The sequence below is a fragment of the Hyperoodon ampullatus genome (assembly GCF_949752795.1).
Source record: "Hyperoodon ampullatus genome assembly, chromosome: 12".
Classification (NCBI taxonomy): domain Eukaryota; kingdom Metazoa; phylum Chordata; class Mammalia; order Artiodactyla; family Ziphiidae; genus Hyperoodon; species Hyperoodon ampullatus.
Genome location: NC_136925.1, coordinates 41,517,221 through 41,532,156, shown reverse-complemented (window position 1 = coordinate 41,532,156; position 14,936 = coordinate 41,517,221). Strand labels below are relative to the sequence as shown.

The window sequence follows — 14,936 nt, the reverse complement described above, 5'->3', positions numbered from 1 at the left end:
GAATGAACAAAAAGAGGTGTAAGGCTACCACAACTTTCAGGAAATTCACTTTCCAGGTTGTACTTTGCCTTTTACTGTTTGCATCAGTTTTTCAATTGTAGTTAATTTCCTAAAAATAGAGTAGATTGTCAACAAGAAGCCTTACAAGGCCAATGGTCTGAATGATAAAGTTCGTCTGTAAATGTTTCACCTTGAGGCAGCAAGATGTATTTACTTTATATTTTACATTTCTTCAATGACATTGCATATTTTTTCGTGCTATATTGTATTTCTAATCTGGTGAGTTGTCTGTTGTTTTTTACCTATTTTTGCTTTGGAGTGGTAGTCGTCGTAAAAACTGGAAGTTAAGGTAATAATGATGTCATATCCAATGTTCTGTCCATCCTGAAAAAATGGCCCCTAAAATGTCAATAATTTGCCTCTGCTCTCTCTCCCTTTCCCTCCTTCTTCCTTGTGGTACAGTAGAAAGGGCACTAAATTTGGAGGCCTAAAACGCAGGCTCATTGCTGAGTCCCTGGGATTTATTTACTTACATATAAAGTGAAGGGGCTGGATTAACTGGTCAGCAAGGCCTTAGATGTCTAAAATTCTTCAGTCTATTAGTCTTTTTCTATTCCCTCCCCAATCATCACCAGCCTCATTCTACCTATGATGGTAAGATGACTTAACTGTGAGTTAATTATAGGACTTTTTTTTGGTAGCCATAAATCACTGGTGATGTAAAAATCAAAGGAAGAAGTACAGAGAAAAGAAATGGTCCTTCATGCCCTCAGAAGTTTCAGTTTCTATGTAAATGATAAAATTAGTTAAGATTCTACCATCTCAGGGTCAGACTTTGGCTCTGTTGAGGATGTTAATGGCATTATTGCAAACAAATAGCTTCAAAGCAAATAACCAAATATTGACTAAAGCAGACACAGTCCAAAATTTTGGTTTATTTTGGTAGTGCAAATGAATAAGCTAGTCACATCAGCTTTGATCCTCCCACTTCTTGTACCAATCCTCTTCAATACTCTGATTTCCACACACTTGCCCTCAGCCAACTTACTTCTAAAAGACAAAATTTAAATAATCAATTTGTGCGTTGCTAAAGCAAACCTGGTTTAGAATGTTTTTGTTTTATCATCAAAAGGGCCACTACTTTGCATCTTCTAGTACCCCCCATCCTAATATCTGCTATTTTCTTAGAAATGCAAATTTTTCTTTAAAAGATCTGGCTCCCCAAAAAATATAAGTACAATTTTTTTTTTTTTTTTTTTTTAACAAATGGTGAGGGGAGAAATCCACTCAAAATTCTACCATTCTAATACAACTACTGCTTGTTTGTTTCTCCATATTCCCTTCATCTTCGTTCACGTTCGTGCACATTTTTAGAGTCACAGTTGGGTGATACACCCTGACTATGTATCACCATCAAACATTTTCCATGTTGCTAGATAGAAGTCATTATCATTATCAGTTGCAACATAATTCATAAAGTAGATCAACATCATTTATTTAACCACTTCTATATTTGGGGGCATTTGACTCCAAAGTTTTACTCTTTTACAGTAACGGTATCGTGAAGATCTTCATGCATAAAGCTTTTTCTTAGAAGTCATTAGGCAAGGTCCTAGGGAATGAGATTCTGGGTTAAGTGGTCTGACTATATTTGGCTTTTTTTTTAATGTATTTATTTATTGTATTTATCTTTGGCTTCATTGGGTCTTCATTGCTGTGCGCAGGCTTTATCTAGTTGCGGTGAGCGGGGGCTACTCTTCATTGCAGTGCGCGGGCTTCTCATTGTGGTGGCTTCTCATCGCAGAGCACGGGCTCTAGGCACACGGGCTTTGGTAGGTGTGCCACGCAGGCTCAGTAGTTGTGGCTCACAGGATCTAGAGCGCAGGCTCAGTAGTTGTGGTGCCCAGCCTTATTTGCTCCGTGGCATGTGGGATCTTCCCGGACCAGGGCTCGAACCCATGTCCCCTGCATTGGCAGGCGGGTTCTTAACCACTGCGCCACCAGGGAAGCCCTGGCATTTTTTAAATAGACCTTGCCAAATTGTTTTTTCAATCAAACAGTAAGGATTATTAAACACCTAAGTGTGATGCTAAAAATATTATGGCATGTGAGAAATATTCCCTTTTCATGGGTGTGGGAGGTAATGGGTCGCTAAAGGCAGTGTGATAAGACATACTACACTCCTTCGGCCCCTGATTCCTCAACGCTTGGGACATAATAAGCAACATCCTGCTACAGTCCTTTCATCTGGTGGTAGGAGGGCAAAACACTCCTTTAGGTTTCAGTAAAAGGATAAAGAAAGAGTTTGTAAGGTTCATGACCTTATTTTAAAAGTATCACACCTAGAAATCTGAAGAGACAGTACTTATTTTTGTTCAACTTGTACAGTGATCCTTTTTCTCAAGACCTGATTCTTCTCTAGACACCACGACTGAAAAAGAAATAAGGGAGCAACCAGAAAAATGGCTTCAAAGAAACAAATAATGGAAACACTTTCTCACTACTTATAAACAGCAAGAAATAATGCCAGCCAATTCTCTTCATCCTGTAACATCTTTATCATTAACAACTTTCCACTTTTTATCATTACTAAGACAACACATGATACATCTTTTTTTCTAAAGTATTTCTGTTCTTTTTTAAATTTTATTTATTTTTGGCTGATTTGGGTCTTCATTGCTGTGCGCGGGCTTTCTCTAGTTGCGGTGAGCGGGGGCTACTCTTCATTGTCGTGCACGGTCTTCTCATTGCGGTGGCTTCTCTTGCTGTGGAGCACAGGCTTTAGGGCGCATGGGCTTCAGTATTATCTTTTAATTCATACACAAAAACGGAGATGTAGAAAGCCCTCGGCCTTCCAACAACAACAACAAATCCCACTGCTGTGGTATGATAGATATAGGAAAAAGTCTGAAAGAACACAAAATCAATTGCAGTTGTCCCTCAGTACCTGCAGGGGGTTGGTTTGATATCCCTCTTGGATATCAAATTCCAGGGATGCTTAAGTCCCTTATATAAAATGGTGTACATCCTCCTATATACTTTAAATCATCTCTAGATTACTTATAATATCTAATACAATGTAAATGCTATGTAAATAGTTGTAAATACAATGTAAATACTATGTAAATAGTTGCCAGGCATGTGGCAAATTCAAGTTTTGCATTTTGGAACTTCCTGGAATTTTTTTTCCCGGAATATTTTCGATCCACAGTTGGCTGAATTCACAGATATAGAACCGTAGACATGGAGGGCCAACAATACTATACTAGAAAGTAAAACAAGATCCACTACATATAGGCTTTTGCAACTTGCTTTTTATGTAGCTTCTAAATATATACTTTTCATTAGGAAATATTTACAGCATACATAAAATTATAGGAACTCACCAACCAGCTTTATCTTTTTTAATATTTATTTATTTATTTTTATTTGGTTGTGCTGGGTCTTAGTTGCGGCAGGCAGGCTCCCTAGTTTTGGCACATGAACTCTTAGTTGTGGCATGCAAACTCTTAGTTGCGGCATGCATGTGGGATCTAGTTCCCTGACCAGGGATCGAACCCGGGGCCCCTCCATTGGGAGTGCAGAGTCTTAACCACTGCGCGACCAGGGAAGTCCCCAACCAACTTTATCTAATCTAACGTTTTGCAATATTTGCTTTAGATTTAAAAATATAGAGAGTTGAAGCCCCTCGTGTGCCCCCATTATCTGTTTCCCTCCCTCCCTTCATAGAGATAAATCACATACTGAATTAGCTCTATCATTTCAATGCGTGTTTTTATATTTTTATTACATAAGTATATTTCAATAAAATATATTTACCTTATTCAATTCTAAAACGCATGCCTTTTCATATTATATCTCTAAAACTGGGATGCACCTTACTATCCACAATAAAGCACTACATCACAATTTAATCTGCAGGTTTTCCCCTTCGTCAGTGTACATAAAATAGGGGTGCATCTCAGCAACAGTGTTTTAAATTCTATGAAATGTGGTAGTATTTTTTCCATGGTTTTTTTTTTAAATGAAATGTAAATGGTATCATGTTAAACATTCTACAACTTCATATTTTCATCCAATACTATGAGATTTACCAATACTGTTACATGTATGTGGCATCTTTAAATGTTCTTAACTCACTACTACACACCACAAGATTAGGAGTCCTCTAGGTAAGGAGCAAGTCCTATGCTAGCTAGTGAAAATGGCAACCATTATTGCTCAAATGTGTGTGCTTGGCTAAAACAAAGAAAAGGAGTAACGAAATGGAAATAAGAAAAAAGGGAAGGAAAGAAGATAAACAGAAGACGCTTCCTTGATATGTAAGTAGCTGGGGACAGCAGACAACTGCATAACTAAACATGATGATTCAGGAATAAAAATGATGACAGGAGGAAGGAACCGCGGGGAAGGACCTGCGTGAGAGCTGTGCGGCCAGGTCGGGGCTCATGGCCGCCTCCAGGACGCTCGGCACTTTCCGTCTCCTGCCATTACCCACGATTCGAGAAATCATTAAGTTGTTTAGACTGCAAGTCGTGAAGCAGCTATCCCAGAATTTTCTCTTGGACTTGAGGCTGACAGATAAAATTGTAAGGAAAGCTGGCAGTCGGATAAATGCTTATGTTTATGAAGTGGGCCCTGGGTCTGGGGGAATCACAAGATCCATTCTCAATGCCGGTGTTGCTGAACTTCTTCTGGTGGTTGAAAAGGATAGTCGATTTATTCCTGGATTACAGATGCTTTCTGATGCAGCACCTGGAAAACTGAGAATTGTCCATGGAGATGTCTTGACATTTAAGATAGAAAGGGCTTTTCCAGAAAGTCTCAAAGACAGTGGGAGGATGATCCTCCAAATGTACATATTATTGGAAATCTGCCTTTTAGTGTATCAACTCCACTGATATCACATGGCTTGAAAATGTTTCTCATAGAAATGGATCTTTTGCTTATGGCAGAACCCAGATGGCTTTGACTTTTCAAAAGGAAGTGGCAGAGAGACTTACAGCCAGTACAGGAAGCAAGCAGCGTAGTCGCCTCTCCATCATGGCCCAGTACCTCTGTGACGTTCAGCACATCTTGACAATTCCAGGTCAGGCTTTCATCCCCAAACCAGAGGTGGACTCGGGGGTGGTGCATTTCACCCCCCTGACCCGGCCCAAGATAGAGCAGCCATTCAGGCTCGTGGAGAGAGTCGTTCAGAATGCCTTTCAGTTCCGAAGGAAATACTGCCATCGAGGGCTTGGAATGTTATTCCCTGAAGCTCGGCGATTAGAAAGCACTGGGAAACTGTTACACTTGGCAGATGTGGACCCTACTCTTCGAGCCACCCAGCTCTCTGTCTTACATTTTAAGAGCCTCTGTGACGCATACCGAAAAATGTATGATGAAGACCCACACCTCTTTGCTTACAAGTTCAGAGAAGAACTCAAGCAAAAATCAGAAAAAAAGGGGATGACAAGGAGAGTTACAGAGTGTAGCTGCTACTTCAGGGGCTGGCAGCCAACTGGATGTTGATTTTCACAGTGTTGCACTTCTCATATGTGTGCTCCCCAAGTGTGACTTATTCCCCTTTTACAGCTTGGTAAAGAGAATAAATATCATCAAATAAGTGAAACCAGCAACTTAACCCATATCTGGATTGACCTGTATTACGCCTTTCCATGGCTCTGTTTCATAAAAACACTCCTCGTTGACAACCGACGTTAAGCTCTGGACGCTGAATTCTCGCTCAAGAACGGAGCTGAGATCAAGGTTGGCATTTTCCGACTGACTGTCCAGGGACTGGTGACGCATCTGCGCCCTCAGCAGAGTTCCCCTGTCCCTCTTGGTGCTGTTGGCTTTTCGTTTGAAGGCGCAGAAGTGCCCCGGACCAGCTTGGGCTGCCCGTCCTTGCCGGGCGGCTGTTCAGCTGGCCGAGCATCCGGGTCCTCCGAGATCCTCAGTCTCTGGAACTGGATCTCGATGCCTTTGGTAGGGCTGCCCTGCTTCCCAGTCTGGTGGTAGTCCTCCTCCTCGTCGTCGCTCAGAAGGTCACTCTCTTTGATGAGACTGTCGGAGAAGTCGGCCAGGCCCTCGTGGGGGTGTTTCTGGGCATCGTGCCTGCTCCCGGCCGGGGGGCAGCCGCTGCTCTGGGTGCCACTGCTCAGGCTGCCCTCATCTCAGTCCAGCGAGCTGCCCTTGCCCGGCTCCCCGGGCCACTCGCTGCTGGAGGAATTTTTAAGGACTTTTAAGGACCTGGATGAAGCTGCAGTGAGAAAAGCACATTTTCCCTTATGATAGAGGAACCGATTCCACAATGTGTTAATTTTTGCCTTGTAGGTTATCAGATTTAACATCTTAATTAAAATTTTATTACCTCACTTCAATCCTGGGACTATCCTGGGACTTGGGCAAAAAAAAATGTAGATACTGCAAATATGGACATTTTTTATTTATGTTTATTTGAAATTTTAAGTTGGAATTTGGCATTTTTAGAGGACCAATTACCAGAGCTTAATTACTGAGAACAATAAGCTATATATAAACTATCATAAGGGCTAGGATTCTTATTACTAATGAATAAATTTAAAAGTTCATTTTACAGCTAATTAATGAATAAATTAGCTCTTGCTAATGACTAAATTTAAAAGTTAGTTGCTAATAAAATCTAGGTTCCTTTATTTCACTAAAGTACTTTGTAGTTTGAGAACTAAGATTACACCATATTTCTCTGCCCACCTTCTCACCTGTTTATTTCCCTTGCTGCTCAATTAGAAGTACAAAAATGGGGGCTTCCCTGGTGGCGCAGCGGTTGAGAATCTGCCTGCCAATGCAGGGGACACGGGTTCGAGCCCTGGTCTGGGAAGGTCCCACGAGCCACGGAGCAACTAGGCCCATGAGCCACAACTACTGAGCCTGCGCGTCTGGAGCCTGTGCTCCGCAAAAAGAGAGGCCGCGATAGTGAGAGGCCTACGCGCCGCGATGAAGAGTGGCCCCCACTTGCCACAACTAGAGAAAGCCCTCGCACAGAAACGAAGACCCAACACAGCCCAAAATAAATTTTTAAAAAAAAAGTACAAAAATGCTTTTTCTCTCTCTCTCAAAAAAAAAATGATGACAGGAGGAACTGTTCCCTGGAAATCTGTGCTGTTGCTACTCCAGAGCCCAGCTGGAGATGCAGTCTGCTCATGTCAACCAAACAGGCACTAAGACCCCAGACCCCACCCGCCTTTACCCCACCCGCCCTTACCCAGCCAACTCTGCTCACTGACTCCAAGGGGGCCCAACACCAGCATCAGGACAGGGCAGGCCACAGGGACGGAGAGACGACAAGCAAGCGGCATTTACACAACAGGGACTGCAGTCTCAGTCTGCTTCCTCTGCTTCTGCTCCTCCCTGCCCTTCCATCCCACCTCCTCTCTCCACTCCCCTCCCCTGCTCATTTATGTTCCTCCTTTCTATTACTTTACTTGAGGAAGTCTACTCGAAGACCTGTGTCCACTGTCTGTCTGTCTGCTCTCCTACACACATAGACACACACGCACCATCATTCAGTGAAAAGCCATAATGATCACTCAGTACTAGATTTTGCTGATGAGACATAAGAAAATTTCCATTACTGGTTCCTAAAGCCAAACTCCAGTTTTAGCTTATTCGGAGTTTTAAAAGGTAAGAAAATAATAGGACTAGAGTTCCTAATAGCTTTTTATTTTCTCTTTCCATATGATACAAAAATACCTTGGTGGAGACAGATTTTATTTCTAAAAAGAGCCTCAGTGGCCAAACACACATACAGAGCCCTTACCTTCCAGAATCAGAGGCATACTGTGATAATTAGCAATATAATACGTCCCTGTAAGAATTAACACTTAGATTGTATTTTGCCCCTTTATCTCCATTTAACCACAAGCTTATGACACTAGTTTATCTAATAGCAGCTAACAGAGAAACACCCATATTTATGCATATTTCTTAAAAAAATTAAAGTATTACTGGATTCATTAATAAATGTACTTTTTAAAGAAAAATAGAATTCCTCAATTAATTTATTAATAAACTATATCTTTTTACCTTTAACAAAGATAATATTTTAAACTCTAGTGTATTTTATTTAGTATAAGGTAATAGAACTAAACAGTCCCCAACCATTTTACTGATTTTCTTTCTCCAAAACGTTCCGTAAGCCATAAAATCTGCAGGTATTCTGGTGTTTTGGAGCATTCTGCAACTTAAGTTCCTGTTACTTGCTGACATATTTGATGTGTATTTGAACATAAATTATTGGAACATTCTTTCAAACTGTCAAGTTTGATTGACTCACTTTCTGTCAAGTTATCCTAATTAACCCACAGCCTTCAAGCTTTGGGATTATTGCTGTCAATTCTGTACAACCATTTGTTTAATGCACAGTCTGCTCTAATACCTTCCATGGTGAACCTGCAAATATAAACCCTTTTTGATTTTTACTCATTAACTAGACATTGGAAAGTACCATGCCGTATAATCTGTATTAATGTGTGAAAACAAGTTTCGCCTACTTCATATGAAGCATTCAGAAAGAACTTATTAAACAAATAAATTCTCTCAGTGAAGGACTTTCATTTGTTCAAAAACTTCACTGAATGCCCACTATGTGTCAAGCACTGTTCTGGGCAGTACAGATATAATTGTAAACAAGGCAGACATAGATAGCCCCCGTTCTCATGGGCCTTATACATTTAGTAAGGAAGACAGACATTAACACATAATTACAACCAAACAGAAAGAAAGCTAATGCCACAATTTGTGCCTTGCACAGCACCTGCCCAAGTTAAGCTCAGTACATACTGTTATCGTTACCTCAATTTCAAAAATACAAATAGTCTACCCGGTAAAGAACTATGTTAAAGTTATAAATCAGGAGTGATACAAAGGGAGGAAAAGAGATGACAGTCATGCTTCTAATTAAAATTGTGGTATAGTGGTGATGGACGCACAACACTGTGAATGTACTTAATGCCACTGAAGTGTACTCTTAAAAATGGTTAAAATGATAGATTTTGTTATATATATTTTACTACAATAAAAAAACAGCATTTAAAAATTGTATTAGGTTGTTAAATGTTGAATCAACTTCACCAAAGACTTATAACACGTGAGAACTTCCGCATCTCAGAATGGTGCATAAAAGGTGGAGAGAAGAGGAAGCCATACAGCACACAGATGAAAGGAGACAGAAAGTGTGAAACTACATTGCTTCAATTCTCTTCTAACCTTACTGAATTGTTCAGTTCACCTACTCTGCTCACACAGCCCATAGAGCACAGCTGAGAAGGAAAAAAAGAAAAAAAAAAAAAAAGCCACAACCTTAGAAACGGGTTTCACTACAAATTCACAATTTCCAATATTTCCAATCTCGGTTCAGTTCTCAGAACTCTTCTCAATCCTTTTCCTTAACAGTAATCAGCTCCCAAACCTTTGCCACTCTCAAATCTGCTGTTAAATCCCACGTTATGCTTAACACATACCCTCCTTCTCAGAGGAAGCAAAGGCCCCCTCAGTTTCCTGATCCTCACCAACCCTACCCCTCCATTTGTTTCTGTTCTTATTTTCCCCTCTCCAGGTCCTGAATAGGTGGCATCTCTGGCAAATGCACTGCCCCCCGCCTCACCAGCAGCAGCAGCTGTGCTCTGAATTCCCTCATCTGTGACCTGCTCATGAATCTTATTCCATCAACTAGCCACTTGGTAACTTGACCTTCTCCCTCTCTACAGGCTCCTTCTCCTCAAGCTACTCCCATGTTTAAAAAAATTTGTTATTCCCCCCACCCCTGACCCTAATCCTCTTCTAGCTACCGCCTTACTTCTCCCCTTTCTCACTTCTAAGCTTGCACCGCCATCCCGACCCTGTCCCAGTCACTGCTCCACCGACTACAGTCAGGCCCCACTCCCTGCACACCCAGGCCAATGAGTGTGCGCTAGCTGAAGACATCAGTGATTTCCCAATGACTCATTTCAATGGACCCTCTTCCATTTTTTAAAAAAATAGAAAATCTCAGCCATATTTGACTCTCTTGATTGGCAGTACCACCATTCACCTAAAATCACCCAAGTGAAAAACCTGCCTTTCCAGAGTCCTTGCATACTATTTCACCTCCTCATTCAGTCACACACACACACACACACACAAAAATACATAGTATTATCCTCTTGTTAAATTAAAAAATACATGTAAGCTTATAGAATAAAATGAAAATTAAAATAAGGTGCACGAGAGACAAAAACATATGTCCACACAAAGACTTGCACGCAAATGCTCATAGTAGCACTATTCATAGCAGGCAAAAACTGGAAACAACCCAAATGTCCATCAACATGTGAATGGATAAAAAATTGTAATATAGGCATGCAACGGAATACTACTCAGCAATAAAAAGGACTGAACTGCTAGTACAGTCGTCCCTCAGTATCTAGGAGGAGTTGGTTCCAGCAACCCAGCAGACACCAAAGTCTGCAGATGCTCAAGTCCCTTATATAAAGTGATGAAGTATTTGCATATAACCTATTCACACCCTCTTGTATACATACTTTAAACCATCTCTAGGTTGTAACCCAGCAGGACCCTTTGGGGCCTTCCCGGGACAGACCCCTCCCCCATATCCTCTGCTTTAGCTCCTCTCTGAAGTGTGTAGATAATAGTGTCTGATGCACATTTCCTGAGTTATTTTACAGATGCTAAAACCACCACCAAATGGAAGAAATTAACTACTTGACCATGAGCATGTAGCCCCCAGACCTAATGGCACCTGAGGATTGATAGTGTTAACCCCTGTGACCCTGCCCTGTTACCTCACCATCAACCAATCAGAGAATTGTGCACGAGCTGATCACACACCCTGGGACTCCCCTCCCACACCTGGCTTTTCAAAATGTTTTGCTGAACCCCACGGGGAGTTCAGGTGTTTTGACACAAGCTGTCCTAGACTCCTTGCTTGAGGCTCTGCAATAAACGCTGTGCTCTCCCTCACCATGGTGTCAGTAGATTGGCTTTACCACCTGCCTTGGGCAGACCCAATTTGGTTCAGTAACAGGTTACTTATAATACCTAATGTAAATACTACGTAAACAGTTGACAGCATGTGGCAAATTACAGTTCCGCTTTTTGGAGCTTTCTGGAATTTTTTTTCTGAATATTTTTTATCTGTGGTTGGTTGAACCCAGGATAGCGAAACCATGGATATGGAGGGCCAACTGTACATGCAACGACATGGTAGAGTCTCAAAAGCATCATGCTGAGGGAAAGCTAGACACAAAAGAAAACATACTGTGGGATTCCACTTACAGAAAATTTTAGAAAAAGCAAAACTACAGTGACAGAAAGCAGATCAATAGTTGTCAAGGGCAGAGGTTCTAGGGATAGACTGGCTGCAAAGGGGCATGCAGCAACATCCTGGGGTGATGGAAGGCCCTGTATCATGACTGCAATGGTGATTACATTACCATATACATTTGTCAAAACTCATCAAATTGTAGACTTAAAATTGGTGAATTTTATCATATGTAAATTATCCCTCAATAAAGCTGACTTCCAAAAGTTAAAGTGAGTCTTCTAAAATGCATCCTAGGGACTTCCCTGGTGGCGCAGTGCTTGAGAATGTGCCTGCCAACGCAGGGGACACAGGTTTGAGCTCTGGTCCGGTAAGATCCCACATGCCGCGGAATAACTAAGCTCATGTGCCACAACTACTGAGCCTGTGCTCTAGAGCCCACGGGCCACAACTACTGAGCCCGCATGCTACAACTACTGAAGCCTGCACACCTAGAGCCCGTGTTCTGCAATAAGAGAAGCCACCGCAATGAGAAGCCCACGTACCGCAACGATGAGTAGCCCCTGCTCGCCACCAGAGAAAACCCATGAGCAGCAACGAAGACCCAAAGCAGCCAAAAATAAATAAATACATTTTAAAAATTAAAAAAAATTAAAAAATAAAATGCATTCTACTGAAGATTTCTGTGTCTGCATTTGTTTTCCATAGTCCTAATTCATATTTTAGTTCTATAGTAATTCAGTCCTGTATAGAATACTGTGTTTCCCATAAGAATACAAATCCTTCTCTAACTGACTGGAAACAATACATAGAATTCTGTTTTATTTCCAGAAACCTTATCAAGGCAACAATTTACAGTGTAAGTGTGTGAATTTTGTTATTATCAAAATGGGAGTATCCTGATCGTGATAAATAAGTAGTATGTCTCTGATTCCACCTGCAGAGCAATTTCATTGACTCTCAAAAAGGTTCTTTGGGAACCTCTTGAATGAAGACCTCAAACTCCAAAAGGTGAACACTGGTCTGTCTTTGAGACACTGTACCCATGTGGAAAACACGAGACAAGGACTTCCTCCTTATTTTATTCCCTTGGGATTGAAATGTGTACTTTTCTTTATTCCCATCCCACCCCTAGCACCTAATAAATACAGTAGTTTATGTTGACTTCTTCAAAATATTTAAGGCATAAATAAATGGAACTGCTGTCAGCAAAAGACTCACTTCCTAAACAATCTATATTCAAACCAATTTTATAATGTTATCAATTTGCCTAATCCTAACAATTTGACTTCCCTGGTGGTCCAGTGGTTAAGACTTTGCCTTCCAATGCAAGGGGTGCAGGTTCAATCCCTGGTTGGGGAGCTAAGATCCCACATGCCTCACGGCCAAAAAACCAAAATATAAACAGAACCAATACTGTAACAAATTCAATAAAGACTTTAAAAATGATCCATAGGGCTTCCCTGGTGGCGCAGTGGTTGAGATTCCGCCTGCTGATGCAGGGGACACGGGTTCGTGCCCCGGTCCGGGAAGATACCACATGCCGCGGAGCGGCTGGGCCCGTGAGCCATGGCCGCTGAGCCTGCGCGTCCGGAGCCTGTGCTCTGCAATGGGAGAGGCCACAACAGTGAGAGGCCCGTGTACTGCAAAAAAAAAAAAAAAAAAAAAAAAAGATCCACATCGGGCTTCCCTGGTGACGCAGTGGTTGCGAGTCCACCTGCCAATGCAAGGGACATGGATTTGTGTCCCGGTCCGGAAGGATCCCACAAGCCGCGGAGAGGCTGGGCCCGTGAGCCATGGCCGCTGAGCCTGTGCATTTGGAGCCTGTGCTCCGCAATGGGAGAGGCCACAACAGTGAGAGGCCCGCGTACCGCAAAAAAAAAAAAAAAAAAAAGATCCACATCAAAAAAAAAATCTTAAAAAAAGAAAAATTCTTGCCTACTCCTAGTAACCAGAAAGACATACACAAGTTGCAAGCCTTAACCTGTTAAGGCCGTTCTGTTAATCCTTAGCTGGGGTAAACCTATGAATGCCTACCCGAAAACCACAAGATAGTGTATTAACGTATGTTCCCTGTGGTTCCACATACAGTTTCCAGAGTTATAGAATGATCGTGCTATAATGCAGGGGAGAAAAGGGTGAAGGCAACTAGTTTCCATTCACTTATAATTAGTCTTAGAAAGGCTGATTAATTATGACAGTTCCACTAACTCACTGACTTGCTTTCCAAAAATTAAGGATATTTCCAGCTAAATAGAGTAATTATCCAAAGATTAGTGGCTTAATTTATCCTCTTAAGTGACCATAAATAATAGGGATTACATTGCCTTGACATTTTTCCATAACCCATTCTCAGTTGCCACCAGACACCCAAAGTCATCATGATGAATTAGAGGAAGAGACAGTTTAATTGGATTAAGCATTACTTTTATCTGATTTTTTCCAAAAAATAATAATAGTCTGCCTTTTGCTTTAAATGTCTCAATATTTGTTTCCTAATCAAAGCTACAAAAAAAACTACCACGTATACCAACTAATTATAATAGCATACACATAATGAACACTAAGTTATACAAAACAGTGTATTTTCAAGTCAATACCAAAAAACATACATTGCTCTTTTGTGATTCCTGACCTTTGGTATTAGCAAATCTCGCTGGTGTGTTGGCATGGGATTTAAAAGACTATATGGCTTCTGTTTCTCAAACTCTGAGGAAAAAATACTTGAGTTGGCCTTCCCTCTGCCTCCCCTTCCCATGATCACTGGATATCAAATTGACTTGTCATCAGGCCAGTACTTGAGTTCAACCTCACAAGCACAACAGTAGACAAGCATGGTCCAAACACTGCCTTAAACCCTGACATATGCTTTAATACAGACCTTGTAAATGAAGCCAAAAGGTACTAAAAGATGAAACAGTTACTGGAAGGGTAGGGGGTAGGGGTGTCTTGGCTTACAAAATAAGGCAGATACCCTCTTCTTGCACAATCATCAATTCCCTTTCACCCACCCCCTGTTTTTACTGGTTCTTCCTCCAGGGTCACTGCACTTCCAGCACCTTCAGCTGGGCTTCAATCACAAGAGAGCAATTCAGAACCTGAATTCAGAGAGATTACAGCACAGCACGTGAGTCAACACACACGCCCACATACAGGGACTGTGCCAACCTACTCAGTAACAAGAGTGTCTGACATATCTGTTGTGCATCCAAAGCACTTTGACATTCTTTTATCTTACTTGAGTCTCACTGCTACAACTGAGGAACTGAGTAGCTGACTCAGTTCCTAAACTCTGTGAAGGCTGATCTACAAGATAACATCTTCCTGTTGAACAAGTTTTCCACCACTATCAATACTTTACATTTAAATTAGAAATATGTAAATTAATTGAATCGATTCTAAGCCACTCCCACAGGCTCTTGGTCTAGAACACCTTGAAAATAAGACTTACAGACTGGTTTAATTAATTATACGGTGCATGCAAGAAACAGTAAATGCCGATAGTGTCAGAGGTCTTGTAAAACTAAAGGGGAAAAAAAAAAACCAAGTCTTAGGACTAAGTTTTGGAAATACTTAAGACAATGACAGTAAAAAAAATACAATCTGACCTTTGGAAAGTTGCAAATCTGAATTAGAGAAATCTAAATGCTGG

At 41.2% G+C, this 14,936-nt stretch overlaps 1 protein-coding gene and 1 pseudogene across 2 annotated transcripts in view; one reads left to right on the top strand and one right to left on the bottom strand.

The window, feature by feature from the left end:
* Nucleotides 1–14,936, bottom strand: part of SLC16A10 (solute carrier family 16 member 10) — a gene marked incomplete at both ends in the record, with an annotated part of 145,081 nt that overhangs the window by 105,424 nt on the left and 24,721 nt on the right. The window lies entirely within an intron of this gene.
* LOC307061627 (mitochondrial dimethyladenosine transferase 1-like) lies at nt 4,449–5,514 on the top strand (annotated as a pseudogene). The gene has a single exon. The product of its transcript is annotated as a mitochondrial dimethyladenosine transferase 1-like (transcript).